This window comes from Hordeum vulgare, chromosome 5H, assembly GCF_904849725.1.
Source record: "Hordeum vulgare subsp. vulgare chromosome 5H, MorexV3_pseudomolecules_assembly, whole genome shotgun sequence".
In the NCBI taxonomy this organism is placed as follows: Eukaryota; Viridiplantae; Streptophyta; class Magnoliopsida; order Poales; family Poaceae; genus Hordeum; species Hordeum vulgare.
In genome coordinates, this window is record NC_058522.1 from 579,229,062 (window position 1) to 579,244,907 (window position 15,846).

The window sequence follows — 15,846 nt, forward strand, 5'->3', positions numbered from 1 at the left end:
TGAATCTAGCTAGTCCATTGGATGACTGGAAATGGACGGGTCATATTATTCCACAACAAAGCATAGGAGAGTGCTAAACAACGAGTGATCACATTCTTATGATTCTTTTTTTTTTTTTTGCGAATACATTCTTATGATTCATGTGTTTAAAAATTTCGTTTTTGGATGGGTGTAGAGAATATAATTTTTTTCTTTCACAAATTGGTTACCTCTTAAGAGCTAGTCAAGCAGAATTGCCATACTGGACAAATCGCCATAATAACTATCAATGTGGCGATTGTGACAAAAAAGGGGTATTCTAACAGAGTTGTCGTACCTATCAGAATTGTCATAATTTATGGAGTGCCCTCCATAGTTAGCATTTGAGACGCAATTTTTGGATCGCACTTCATCTACTACCTCCGTCACAGTTTAGAAGGCACACACGTGTACCTAGGTCGTCAATTTCACTTATATAAATTCTATTGTTTAATATAAAAATTATATCATTAGAAAATAGAACATCTAAAGTTTTTAATAATATATTTTTTGTAATATATGCTTATCATTAAATTGATCAAATTAACGACCTAGTTACACGTGCCGGACTTATAAACTGAGATGGAGGGAGTAACCCAATCGTTTGGCATGTGGAAAACTTCACGTGGACCCCCACCTCACGTGTGGATCCCCATCTCACGTGAGGATGAAATGGAGATTGAGGAAAAAAGATGTCCTACTGACGATCGGTCCACTAATATGGAGGCATTAAATATGGAGACTCCGAATTTGCACATCATCATGACAACCTGCGCATTAAGGCCACGGCTCATATGGTGGCCACTGCTAGAGTTGCGCTTAGGCGTGTGTATGTTAGACTTCGACACTAGCCTTTGGACACGGCTTTGCGCAATGTAGCCAGAATTGCGATTCTATTTCTTTATGATCCATATAAGCCTCTGTGATTCCACGATTTTGGCTAGTAGAATATATGTTTCTACGATTCTAATAGTTTAGATTATATGATTTGGGCGATCCTACCATTGAAGTTTCTATCTGATTCAGAATCGTGATTCCCTGGGCTAACCTAATACTTCCTTCGTTCCAAAATATAAGTCTTTGTAAAGATTCCATTAAAGGACTAGATACAAAGGACAATGAATGAATCTACATTCTAATATATGTCTATATACATCCGTATGTAGTTTCCTAGTAAAAACCCTTAAAAGGCTTATATTTGGGAACGGAGGGAGTAGTTAGGATTAATCTCAAACTCGGATAGACTTTGCTGACTGCATGACATGTCCTTCCTTTTTATTATTTTGTCCTAAGTTGGGCTAACCTAAGGGCATAGGGATTTCTTATCATTGATATTGATATTCAATGAAAGTATCTCAGTGACAAGGTGGCAACCAGAAGTGTAAATAAAGGCGGTCTGATATTCATGATCTAAACCTTAATTAAGAACAAGTGTTTGATGAGCAAACGAGGTGTGGTATATTTGAACTCAAAGGGCAGGGCATTATCATCAATATATAAGTTAGAAACTTGTAGACACATATTTATCGGAGTGAACCAATGAAAGATTCTGGGATGATACATTGAATTTTGTGGATAAAGACAGACGAAGGGAAACAACAGTAACATACATACCTGAAACAATGGACCTATCTAACCCAAGCTCATCAATCGTCCTGAGCAAAGCGAAGCAGGGGAACTATTTATATATATCAGGACCGCATGCACATTCCAGGAAAATTGACCGATGGAAAGAAAACATAACACACCTGAGATGCAGCTCCTTTGTTATGGCGAGCTCGGGGATTTCGCTTGCCTGTCTCACGATGCAGCTCAGAGCCTTCCACGTGGCCTACACAGCCACATATAAATATACTGTAATTAGCATGTAATGGATCAATGGAGTACGCATAAAAGAATCCAAGCATTTGGTGACATACGAGTAGGATGGGATGCAGAGCTTAATTAAAAATAAAAGTTACCAGGAGAATGTGGGTGGCGGTGTTCCCCATGGTAGACATAACAACCACCGGGCAGCCGAAGCTGCGGACGAGGTTGCCCATCTCCTTGGTCCGCTGGGCTGACAGTATGGACGACCCACACAAGTCGATCACGTCGGTCACCGCCACCGCCACCGCCATCGACCCTTTCCTCACTGTAGCCAGACGAGGCGGGATTCCCGCTGGCATGAACTTGGAGGCAGGGAAGACCACCCTCGACCTCGAGCAATGGGGATCGTGGACTGGTGTGTTGTGGTTGTATTCCGTTACCTGGTTATCCCATTCCCATTCACACGACAACGCAGGCGGAGGCGGCGGCGCTTCGCTGCCGAGCACGCTGGCTTCCGTGTATGTTTCGGGACCAGCGCGAGACGACCTGTACACCTTGCAGAGCAGCAGCTGCTGGTCGGCGCCACCATCCTGCTGCTCGAGCCCAACCTCGAGCATGCACCAACCCAGCCTTTGCTTTCTGAATCTTGGTGATATTCCAGCCGGATTCCTGATCTGTACCAAGTAGGAGAGTGTGCGCGTGTACGCTTCCCCATCAGGGCCGGCAATAACTCTCTTGCCCGCCTCCGGGTGCCACCTCTCTCCGCCGCGGACGTTGCGCTTCCGCCTCTGCGTGTTGTCCGGGTGCCACCTCTCTCCGCCGCGGACGTTGCGCTTCCGCCTCTGCGTGTTGGCTTTTGAACGTGCGTATTCAGCTGTACAGGCGTGCCTACGCGATTCTTGCTTCGGCCGGCTACTTGAGGGAACTTGCGTAACTAGCGACACGAATAAAACTGATCGATGGATTTGATGGCTAAAGGCCCGTGTCGAGCCTTTGCTTTGTATTGCTTTTCGTTTTTCTGGTGTTACAATCAACACCCTTAGGGTGTCTTTTATACACGTCCACAAGGGACTATGGAAATAGACTAGGACTAGGAATCCTAATACTACTAGGACTCGGTTTGGCTTTCTTTCCTAATCCTACATGAGCAACATGATTAACATCTACATTCACCTCCTTAATCTTGTTGCTTGACTTCACTTCTTGCACTCCGACTTTCCTCCTCATCTCGATGAACTTCTGTCGACCGAGGGACTTGGTGAAAATATCGGCAAGTTGGTCTTTCGTGTTCACATGTTGAACCTCGATCAACCCTTCTTCAATGCACTCCCGGATATGGTGGAACCGGGTATCTATGTGCTTGCTCCTTTCGTGATGAACCGGATTTTTGCACAACGAGATTGCAGCTTGGTTATCGATCTTCAGTGACACCTTCTGCACCTCCCGCTTTGCAAGAATAGCTAGGAGTCTTCTCAGCCACACTGCTTGACAAGCCGCCGTGCTTGCCGCTATGTATTCTGCCTCGCATGAAGACAGTGCCACCACCTTTTGCTTCTGAGAATTCCAGCTAATCGGATTCGGGCCAAGGTAGAAAACCATGCCCGTTGTGCTCTTTCGGTCATCAACATCACCTGCCATGTCACTATCTGAATATCCACGAAGGATCAATCCTTCCTTTCCCTTTCTGTACGTGCAGCCAAGATTAATTGTGCCTTTCACATAGCGTAGAATTTGATTGACCGCGCTCATGTGTTCGGTTGTCGGATTCTCCATGAAACGACTCACGATCCCGACTGAATAAGCCAAGTCAGGTCGGGTATGCACCAAGTATCTTAGGCTACCCACAACGCTTCGATACATTGTGGTGTCCACCGGCGGATTTGAGCTACGCTTGCTCAACTTGTGACGTTGGTCCATTGGAACTTGTGTCGCGTAGCAATCTGACATGCCACACTTGTCCAATAACTTGACCGCGTAAGCCGATTGACATAGGGAAATCTCCCCGGAGCTTTGCTTCACTTCGATGCCCAAGTAATAGCTGAGTAATCCCAGATCACTCATGCTAAACTTGTTCTTCATTTGCGCCTTGAAACGTTCAATTTCTTGTACGCTATCTCCGGTGATAATCAGATCGTCGACATAAACTCCAACTAGCAGGTTTGAGCCTTTGGAGTTCTTTGTATAGACTGCGTGCTCGAGGGGACATCTCTTGAACCCGAGCGAGACCAGACTTCGGTCTAACTTTGAGTTCCAAGCTCTTGGCGCTTGCTTCAACCCGTAAAGTGCCTTCTTGAGCTTGTAAACTTTCCCTTCTTCGCCTTTCTTCTCGTAGCCGAGGGGTTGTTCCACGTACACTTCTTCTGTGAGATCGCCGTTGAGGAAAGCGAATTTAACATCCATATGATGAACCTTCCAATCCTCTTGTGCTGCCAAAGCTAGGAGCACTCTCACCGTCTCGATTCGAGCAACCGGTGCAAACACCTCATCATAGTCAACTCCTTGACGTTGAACGTAGCCCTTTGCAACGAGTCTTGCCTTGTACTTCACAATGGCACCCTCCGTGTCCTTCTTTAACTTGTAAACCCACTTCAAACCTATCGTCTTTTGGTTTGGAGGTCGGGTTACCAAAGTCCACGTGCCATTGCTCTCAATTGCCTTCATCTCCTCATCCATGGCGTGCGTCCAGCTAGGACTTTTTCTCGCCTCTACGAAGTTCGCCGGCTCCTCAACTCCGAACAGACATAGTCCGGAGTACTCGAGCGTAACTGGCTTTGTGTACTTGTAGACTTTCTTGAGGGTCTTGTAGCGACGAGGCCCTGAGGAGTCTGTTGTGGCTTGCGAAGGAGGCGACACAAATTGTGTCGGTGTTGATGCACTTGAGGAAGACGGCTGAGACCTTGGTGTGTCATTGACATCCGTGTCGTCGGCGTAGTCGTCGTGACCGTGACCATCATCTTGATTGTCGTCGTCACTATGCGCCTCGTTGTCGATGTTCTCGTCGAGATCTCCGCCTGTGTCGTGCGCGGCGTTGTCGCTATCTTCTTGCGACCTATGCGCGTCGTCGTCGGTGTCGGCACCATGATGATCACTACCATTGTGGTCACCTTGGTTGGGCGTCTTGCCAATCACCTGGACATCCTCCCCTGCATCATGATCAGTTGGAAATTCAACTGCAAATATGTTACTGTTTGGAGCATCGTCGGCTGCGGCGCTCCAATTCCACGCTTGGTTTTCTTCAAACACGACGTCGCGTGAAATCCGTAGACGCTTGGTTTGTGGATCGTAGAAACGGTATGCCTTGGTGCCAGAACTGCTCTCGTATCCGATGAACACCATCTTGGTGCTACGATCGGCAAGCTTTGAGAGATGTGGCTCCGCCGTCTTCACATGTGCCACGCACCCGAACGTCCGTAGATGAGACACATTCGGCTTACGTCCGTAAATTGCTTCATACGGAGTCTTGCCGATCACCGCCTTCGTTGGAGCCCGGTTGAGAAGATAGACCGCCGTCGAGACAGCTTCTCCCCAAAAAGTCCCCGGCAGGTTCTTGCTCTTGAGTAAACTCCTTGCCATGTCAACGACGGTTCGATTGCGCCTTTCAACGACCCCATTCTGCTGCGGCGTGTAAGGTGCCGTGAGGAACCTCTTTATGCCAATCTTCTCGCAGTAGTCGTTGAACTCATTCGACGTAAACTCTCCGCCGCGATCTGTCCGTAGAGCGCGAACCTTCAGCTTGTGTTCCATCTCTGTTGCAGCCTTCAATTTCTTGAACGCTTCAAACGCCTCATCTTTAGATCATAGGAGAATGACCCACATATATCTCGAGTAGTCGTCTACCACAAGGAAGAAATACTTCTTTCCAGCGTGAGTTGCCGGGGTGATAGGGCCACATAGATCACCATGGAGCAGCTCGAGTGCATCACTTGCACGATAGGTAGACTGAGCAGGGAATGGCCTGCGGTGCTGTTTTCCAACCAAGCACCCGTCACATACTCGATCAACATGGTCAATAACTGGCATCCTGGATACCATCTGCATCTTTGACATCTACTTCAAGGCGTAGAAGTTAACGTGTCCAAATCTAGCATGCCATAACCACGAATCATCATCACTCTTGGCAAGCCAACACTCCGGTTGAGATTGATCAAGGTTGAGGATATAGAGCCTATTCCGTGTGCGATTAACACGAGCTAGCACGTTTCGGAGGTTGTCGAAGATCGTCATCACTCCGCTCTCTATATTCACCTTGCATCCATTCTCGTCAAGCTTCCCAATAGAGATGATGTTGTTGCGCAGCCGTGGGATGTAGTACACTCCGGTGAGTATGCGATGTTCGCCTGTGAGACCCTCAAAGAGGACAGATCCTTGCCCGCAAATCTCCACAGCTGAACCATCACCGAACTTGACCGAGCCTTCAACATCGTATTCCAGCTCGAGGAATTTCTCCTTGCACCCCGTCATGTGGTTACTGGCACCCGTGTCGAGATACCACGACACGTTCTGATCACCGGATAACTTTGGTGTCACTTTTTCCTCATGAAGTAGCACCTTCCGGCTTGGTTTTACAACCACCGTTTCAGCGAGATCACAAACTTCGGCCATCAGAAGACCTGGACCTTCGTCTTCCTGCTTTGCCAAATTTGCCTTGATCTCCCGCTTGTTAGGCTTTGGACAATCCTTCGCAAAGTGACCCATCTTATTGCAATTATAGCACTTGACCTCGGACTAGTCCAAGTTCCGTGGTTTCTGCTCTTTAGATTGGCCCGCTTTACCACGACCTTGTGGTTTGCCTTTTCCTTTGCCTTTTCCGGTTTGTCCATCACCCTTCGTGTTGCCTGAGCCTTCGCCACCGTCACGCCTTCCTTTGCTACTTGGGGCCTCCCAATCTGCGCGCGAGTACATGAGTTGGTCGCTACCTCCTCCTTTGCCTTTTCGACAGCCACGAGCATTCTCTTCCCATGTCCGCAATCGTCCGATCGCCTCCGTTATGGTCATGTCGTCGATGTCGTAAAGCTGCTCGAGCGTGCCGATGATGTACGTGAATTTATCAGTGACTGAACTGAAAAACTTCTCCACGATCTCGGTCTCATCGAGCTTTGCACCAAGCGCGCGGATCTCTCCCACCAAAGTAGTAAGACGCATGGCGTAGTCATTCACTGATTCAGTTTCCTCCATCTGCAACTTGTGAAATTGGCGTTTCAGCACTTGTGCCCGTGCCTTGGTGACGCGATCTTCTCCGATCCTCATCTCCTTGAGTGCGTTCCACGCCTCTCTTGCCGTCTCGAACTCCGCCAATGTCATCAGCACGGAATCCGGCACGGACTGGGCTATGGCGGCCATGGCACCTTCGTCGGACTCGTCATCGACGTCGTCGTCCGTGATTGCCTGCCACACTCGGAGGGTTCGGAGAATAATCTTCATCTTCACCGCCCACACGCCGTAGTTGGCGTCGGTGAGCATCGGATACTGGATGGGGATGTTGCGATGCGCCTGGACGTTAGCGCTGCTCGTTCCTCCACCACTGGTTGCTGACTTGACGCCCTTCTTCACCTTGTCGCCGTTCTTGTTCGCCTTGGCACCGCCGCTGCCGGACTTGACCGACTCAGCGTCGCTGTCCGTCATCGTAGATCGTAGATCGTCGAGGCTCTAGATACCAATTGTTGGCTTTTGAACGTGCGTATGCAGCTGTACAGGCGTGCCTACGCGATTCTTGCTTCGGCCGGCTACTTGACGGAACTTGCGTAACTAGCGACACGAATAAAACTGATCGATAGATTTGATGGCTAAAGGCCCGTGTCGAGCCTTTGCTTTGTATTGCTTTTCGTTTTTCTGGTGTTACAATCAACACCCCTAGGGTGTCTTTTATACACGTCCACAAGGGACTATGGAAATAGACTAGGACTAGGAATCCTAATACTACTAGGACTCGGTTTGGCTTTCTTTCCTAATCCTACATGAGCAACATGATTAACATCTACACTGCGTGGGCTCGCCACCCGCGCCTTGGTGGTAATTGGCGTGGCCGCAGAAGTACCACGCTATCCCGTCGCCATGGTCGTCGCCCGGAGCATGGTCGCGTCCGCGGACGAGGGCCTCAGGGGGAGCAGAGTAGGGGTCCACCTCGTGGATGAAGCTGTGGGGGAACGGCTCTCCGGCGACCTTGCGCCGGAGAAGGTTGACCAGGCCACTGATAGATAACATGATGTCGCTGGCAATTCTTGCCGGCGAGGTGCGTGGTGCTGGAGGTGCGGGGGGAGTGGAGGGGACTGGTGGAGAAGAGAGCCTTTCGGCGGTCTCGGCGGGGTTTGTACGTAGTGGAGTGGAGGGGACTGAGAGCAAGTACAATAGTAGAGCCGGTTGCCGGCTGTAAGCTCATGTCATGTCACCTATAGCCCATCTTATAGCTAACATGTACAATAGTTGGTTATAAGAGTGTACTACTTATTTATTATATGGTCCACCTTTCATTCTCACAAAGTGCCTAGGAGCACGTGTTAGAGCTGGCTCTTAGCTAAGAGCCCGCTTACCTTCTCTCTCCTCTTATCTCTCCTCCAACTAAGCAAAAATATACTACTTTATTTCTTATAGCCAGCTGACTCAGCTTTATTATACTTGCTCTGATGGGAGTAGTAGTAGTAGTAGTAGTTGTTGTTGTACAAAAGTAACCAGCCCCCTTTGATGCCCGAGAGTGGTCCTTGAATGGAAGTGCCGAGTCGGATGTAGGTCGGACTCCTTTTCGGTCCTTGATTTCAAATTAGTATTGTTCTTTTGCAAAAAAATTGAATGCAATATTCGTTGGCCGCTTGGTGAGTGGTGACTTCTTTTCCGTCCGATCGAGGACGCGTGCACGGTGGCATCAAACTTCTCTGTCACGGATCCCTCACAACAAAATTGTCTGTCATGGCGTCTAATAGTAACTGAAACTACTGTCTGTACACCGGCTAACCTTGCTGTTGATCTCGAGGAGATTGGTAAGTGGATTACTGCTCTAAACTGTTCAAGTATGTGCATATGGAGGATTTAGATGATGATGGCTCAATGGACGAAGAGCTTGTCCTACCTCCCGATGCGGTGGAAATTAATTCTAAGTTTGGGAAGATTAAGAGATCTCTGATTGATTCTAATAGTGGAGACTGCTGAAAAGAAGTTCAAACCTGGCTAAAGCCATCAAATGGGGACTAGTGCATGTCCAGAAATTTGTGACCACGAATCATGGCAATGTGGCCAAACCTTATAGAAGGAAGAAGAATCTGAAGGTCCCACCCACTCATCAAGCTAATTCTTTTGGTATTCTTTGGAATGATTCTTTAGCTAGTCATGCTAATAAACTGGGTATTACCATTGGTAATGATTTTTTTTTGAAAGACCATTGGTAATGATGATACTATAGTACAAGGGTTATTATTAATGATTTGGTTGATGATGGAGAAGATAATTGTTTGATTTTTTGACAAATGTTAATCCTGAAATTGTCCTATCTAATAATTTAGACATTGTAGTTGATTATCTTATGAAAACCTCTGCTAGGCTGTTTTTCTCTAACCTTGTGAGTTTCTCTCTAACCTAGTGGGGCACCAGTTTGATGAGTTAGGAAAAACTCTTACAGTTCTCACTAAGGTTAGAACCTTGTGAGTTATCTCATTCTTTTAAAATATTTTAATATGATAGATCTCATTTGGGATATTAGGGCATCTCCAACGTTGACCTCAAGCCATTCACAACCATCCAAATCCACCGTCCGAACGTATTTTGACATCCAAAATGGCCCTACAGCGGTCTACAGCCTGTCTGAATTTAATTTTTTCTTGTAAACTAAAGACAAATTAAAAGGTTTTACGGACCTCCATACCGCTGCCACCACCTTTCCTAACACCCTGGCACGCCAAAAACCTGCGGTTGCGCGGGTTCTAGCCCAAAAGGCCACCACTGCTACAGCTACAGACCAGAACAGAATTGTAAGATTCTAACCGAGAAAAATCTGTAACACCTACAGCTGATGACAAACACTTGTCACTAGAAACCAATTTGACCATACCTTAATGGGCTGCTGGAATTTCCTCGCTGCAAATACGGTGAAGAGCGCCATCCCAGTCTAAGAGGAACTCTAACAGGATTCGGGTATACTAAAAGGGGAATGCTTGGCTCAAGTGGCGACGCGTGCGACTCTGGCGACACGAGATGGCGAGTCTCCTTCGCCGCCGATCTCAGGGCGCGAGTTCTTTAAGGACCAGCTCGCAAAGAAGCAAAACATTAACGAGCCGGAACTGGGGCTGACGTTCGTTGACGACGTGCTACTCCTTCGCCGAGACGCGTTCCGGCTGGTTCTGCTGGACGAGCAGGGGGTCACGATTGACGCCCGCTGTCTCCGGGCAATAGAAACCCTAGACACCGGAGATATGGTGGCATTCCCCTGTCATTTCGTGAGGATCCGCGATCGGTTGCCAGCGGCAAGCCTTTCTCCGGCGAGGAACCCGGCAGGCGGTACTTGTGGGATGGTGACGAGCGAGGAGCGCAATGGGTATCGAGAGGGCGATCCGCGGTGGACCGAGGCGGGACCCACCACCACGACTCGGACGGCAATGGTGGATGGGCGACACGTGGGGGTACATCCGGTCCACCATTCGCCGCGGGGCGCTGGTATAAAACTCTCCTCCCCACTTCTGGGCGGCGGAATCAAAAAACCCTAGATCTCAGATTCCAGAATCCTTTGGCTGGTGGAAGGGGAAGGTTGGTGGTGATGAAAGATCCTTCGCGGCGGTAACAACTTCCCCTCCCACGACGGGGGACGGGGGGCGCGGCTTCCGGGGGGACCGGAGGGAAGAACCAGGCCGTGGTGCTTGCGGTCCTGGCCGCATGCCAGGGCGAGGCGGTGGCTGCGGAGGAGACCGAAGCAAGTTCTCTTGGAAGAGGGATGATGACAACCACAACAATTCGTCCGCGTCCAACGTCGCCTCTGGATCTGTCGACACTTCTCGATGGGATGTGGCGGCAGCGGGGAAGCGGACCGCGGAGGGCGGGGTATGAATCCCAAAAAGGCAGGGCTCATCTGAGTCTGCTGGTGATGGGGTCTAACGTCAGATCTCCCCTCCTCCTCGACGCACCTTGGGAAAGCAAAAACAATCAGGTGATTCCTACGAATCAGGCTAAAGATGAGCACGGCTCGCCATCCTCACACCAACGGCCAAACAGAAAGAGTCAACCAGTGCCTGGAAACTTACCTTCATTGTTTCGTGCATGCAAGCCCCGCCAAGTGGTCTTCATGGTTGGCCCTTGCCGAATTCTGGTACAACACTTCACCTCATTCTACCTTGGGTACCTCCCCTTTTGAAGACCTGTATGGCCATGCTCCGAGGAACTATGGCATTGTCGACCCGATGGCTTGTGCGTCACCAGATTTGGTGGACTAGCTCCACGACAGGGACCAAATGGAGGCGCTACTGCGACAACAGCTCCTTCGTTCCCGATAGCAGATGAAGGAGTTGACAGACAAGCGGCGTTCCGACCGCCAATTAGACACCGGCGACAGGGTGTTCCTCAAGATGCAACCTTATATCCAGAGTTCCCTAGTGACCGAGCTAACCAGAAGCTTTCCTTCAAGTACTTTGGTCCATTTCAGGTGATCCAACGCGTGGGACAAACGGCTTACAAGCTTCAGCTACCAGCGACTGGGTGTTCCTCAAGATGCAACCTTATATCCAGAGTTCCCTAGTGACCGAGCTAACCAGAATCTTTCCTTCAAGTACTTTGGTCCATTTCAGGTGATCCAACGCGTGGGACAAACGGCTTACAAGCTTCAGCTACCAGCGACTGGGTGTTCCTCAAGATGAACCCTTACATCCAGAGTTCCCTAGTGACTAAGCTAACCACAAGCATTCCTTCAAGTACTTTGGTCCATTTCAGGTGATCCAGCGCGTGGGACAAACGGCTTACACGCTTCAGCTACCGGCGACCTGCACCATCCACCCCGTCTTCCACGTGTCGCAACTTCAATGCGCTCTTCCGCCTACGGAGCAAGTTGTGCAAGACTTACCGGCAAATGCGTCGCCCAGTCTGTTTCCGGGGGAGGTCCTCGCCACCAAGGAGCATGTGCAGAACAAGACTCCAATTCCTCAAGTCCTGGTCCGCTAGATAGACCAGCCGGCATCGCTCGCCACCCGGGAGGTGTTGGAAATATGAGCAATTTACCAAAGGATTTTATTAAAAGAAAAGCTAGGATAAACCTAACCATCATAACTAAGACGGAAGAAGTCATGCAATATAGAGATGAAATGACAGAAGACATGTGCACAAATGATCTAGAAAAGAACATATGCATAACCGTTCTATATAGACAAGGTACCATAGGAAGTGATGAGCAGACACGGTACATATCTAGAAGAGATACTATAGCAAAAAAGTTGTGGGTCTCATACCCATCTCCCTCGATGCATTTTCGGCATGAGTTGTTCACAGTGGTAACCTATACTTTGTGATCGGAGATCCTGTGAATTAGATTTGGAAGACAAGCTATTGGTCAACTGAGAGGAAAGTATCCTTATCATTAATAATACCACTCCATGAAGATGCAATACTTTCCTAAACTGCATGCAGGTTGATGTACATCTTAATATGTTCTAAGTGGCTTATTAAAGCACAGATGTTATCCTGCAGAACATCTTTTGAAGAACATACCTATATGAGTATGATTGTTAACGTCGCAATCTATGAGAGTAGTGTGCTCTCTAGTAAACCCATGAAAGGTCTCGGAGTATGATGCATAAGCTCCACCTACGGGGAAGTCCTACGGTAGCCTAGTATCGATCAAACCTCTGTGTGAATCTAGTTTCGCAGAAAACTTGCAGTTCAAGGCCTAGTCCACTGTTCAAGTTGCTTACTAGTGTAGCATAGAGTTATAGGTGGAAGTTCAACTTAACAGTTTCCACTGCAGTATCGGTATATAAAACAGTGTTTTGGAACCAAAGGCAAATTTTGTGTGCCTCTGGGATCTGGTGGGGGATTGCTGGAATTTTATTTAATTGTTTGGGCCAACCCAATATATAATTCCTAATAAATCCTAGAGGCCCACGCAGCCCATTTGTGCAAGGCAAGAGGTGGAAATGGTTAGTCCCACATTGCTTGTTTATTGGGAGTTGGACCTCCTTATAAGGGAGGATGTTTTCACACATGTATGAGCTTGAGAACAATAGAGACATACACGCACGCTCCTCCTCCTCCGCCGCCCACCTCGCCTCGTCACGACGCGCCGCAGGTTGCGGGAATGAGCCAAACTAAAATTTTGCCACGCACAACTGGTATTTAAAAGTCCACTTGGAGAAGCTGAATGTTTTGCTAGTGGATATTGAAACCGAGCACTGCAGTTTCATTGTTGTCTGTTCGTTTCGTATCCCGTCGCTCTCTTCGGCTCCCGCCGCTGGTCTCTCGCCTTCTTCTCCTGCGCCTATAAAAGAGAGGTCGCTCCTCTCCAGAAAAGCATCAGAAGTTCCTCTCGCCACCGGTTCCTTTCTCTGTGCTGCTACTACGTTCTTCCTCATCCCGTCTTGCGGCGTGCGCCGTTCGTCGGGACAGTAGGCCTCCGAAACTCCGTCTCTTCGAGTCCTGTACGGGAGAAGGGCGATAAGGTTTTTGGGGAGCGCTGAGCGCGACTACGGGCTTCCATCACGGACACCGTCGATTTCTTCCCAAACGACGACTACTTCCCTGACGTCGACCACCTCTCTGGTAACATGGCCAACGACAACGCCAGCACCAATCCTGCTGCTGCAACTCAGTACGTACTCATGTTCTTCTTCTTTCAGTTTCTATCGCAACTTTTTGCTATAGTATCTCTTCTAGATATGTACTGTGTCTGCTCATCACTTCATATGGTACCTTGTCTATATAGAACGGTTATGCATATGTTCTTTTCTAGATCATTTGTGCACATGTCTTTTGTCATTTCATCTCTATATTGCATGACTTCTTCCGTCTTAGTTATGATGGTTAGGTTTATCCTAACTTTTCTTTTAATAAAATCCTTTGGTAAATTGCTCATATTTCCAACAATCCAAAAACCTTATTATAGGCAATTTACCCCGAGTGGTTTTGCTGCCTCCATGAAACCTCCTATTTTTGAGGGTGATCACTACAAGAGATGGCGCGTGAGAGCTATTTTATGGTTTCAAACCATGAGCTGCTATGACGCCACACTCTTGGCAAACCTGAAGGAGATCATGATGCTCAACATGAGCTAGCCTTTCAGAAAATGGATACCTTGTTTAAGGCTGCTCTTTTGAGCGTTCTTGGTGAGAACATAGTTGATGCTTATGCGTCAATTGATAATGGAAAAGATATGTGGAATTCACTCGAGACCAAGTTTGGGGTCTCGGATGCTGGCACTGAGCTGTACATTATGGAACAATTCTATGACTACAGGATGACTGAAGAGCGCTCCATGGTTGAGCAAGCTCACGAGATACAGTCATTTGCAAGAGAACTTGAGCACTTCAATTGCCTGCTACCGGACAAGTTTGTTGCCGGAGGCATCATCACTAAACTTCCTCCTTCGTGGAGAAACTTTGCTACCTTACTGAAGCATAAGAGACAGGAGTTTTCCGTTCCGGATCTCATAGGCACTAGTGGAAAACGGGCCTTTGGCCTGGATCCTTTAGTCCCGGCCTGCCTCTGGGCCGGGACTAAAGGCCCGGCCACGTCGCCCCAATTCTCAATGCCTCCCTCGAGGCTTAAGTCCCGGCCCGTAAGGAGCCTTTAGTCCCGGTTCATGTCCCAAATCGGGACTAAAGGGCTACGCGGCGGGCAGTGGTGGTGGCAACCGTTCGTATCCCCCTTTAGCCCCGGTTGGTGGATCAACCCGGGACTAAAGGACTAACACGTGGCCTGCCGTAGTGGTGGAAACCGTTGGTATGCCTCTTTAGTCCCGGTTGGTGGCTCAAACCGGGACTAAAGGCCTAACACGTGGCCTGCCGAAGTGGTGGAAACCGTTTGGTATACCTCTTTAGTCCCGGTTGGTGGCTCAATCCAGGACTAAAGGCCCAAACGGTTAGCATCCCGCGTCGTTTCGGGCGATGAAAAGCACGAACCGAAGCGTACAGTCGCCATTTCTCTGTTCTTATTCTCTCTCGCGTCGCCCTCTCTGTTCTTCTCCTCTCTTCTTCCACCATTCCAACTAGCTTTCATGAGGTGCTCGCACATGGCACGACCAAGCTCCGTGTCGTGTACACGAACCTGAGCAGGGAGGTGCCGTTTTTTCTTCAATGGTTGAAGGAACGATGGTTTGACCACGCAGCGGATCATGAGAAGTTCTTGGGGCTTGATCTGGAGTACACGGCTGATCAACGCGGTGTTGCCGTCATCCAACTATGCTTCGCACGCCATGTCTTGATCTTCCAATGGGCGAGGTAAGTTTTGAGGCTTTCTTTGATCCAATATAATGACATTGTAAGTTTATTTGTTTGAATCATAGTTGGTTCCCTTCAAATAGTTGTAGTGAAACAATTTTGATTAGTTGAAGGGGAGCACAATCTAATTGGAATACTGTTCCATAATCTAAAAAATCGTATTAGAATCAACTAGTGTTTAATATGTTCCATTGGAATCATAGTTAGTTCCCTTCAAATAGTTGTAGTGAAACAATTTTGATTAGTTGAAGGGGAACACAATCTGATTGGAATAGTGTTTTATAATCAGAAAAATCGTATTAGAATCAACTAGTGTTTAATATGTTCCATTGGAATCATAGTTGGTTCGCTTCAAATAGTTGTAGTGAAACAATTTTGATTAGTTGAAGGGAACACAATCTGATTGGAATAGTGTTTCATAATCTGAAAAATCTATTTGGTTCAATATGTTCCATTGAAATCATAGTTGTAGTGATACAATTTTATGCGTTGTTCTTTGATCCAAGGTTATGAAAATTGAATATAGCTAGTGATCTCTCTAGGTTCCATTGGATAGCAATATGATATGTCATAGTCATGAAAATTGCATATAGCTAGTGATCTCTCTAGGTTCCATTGGATAGCT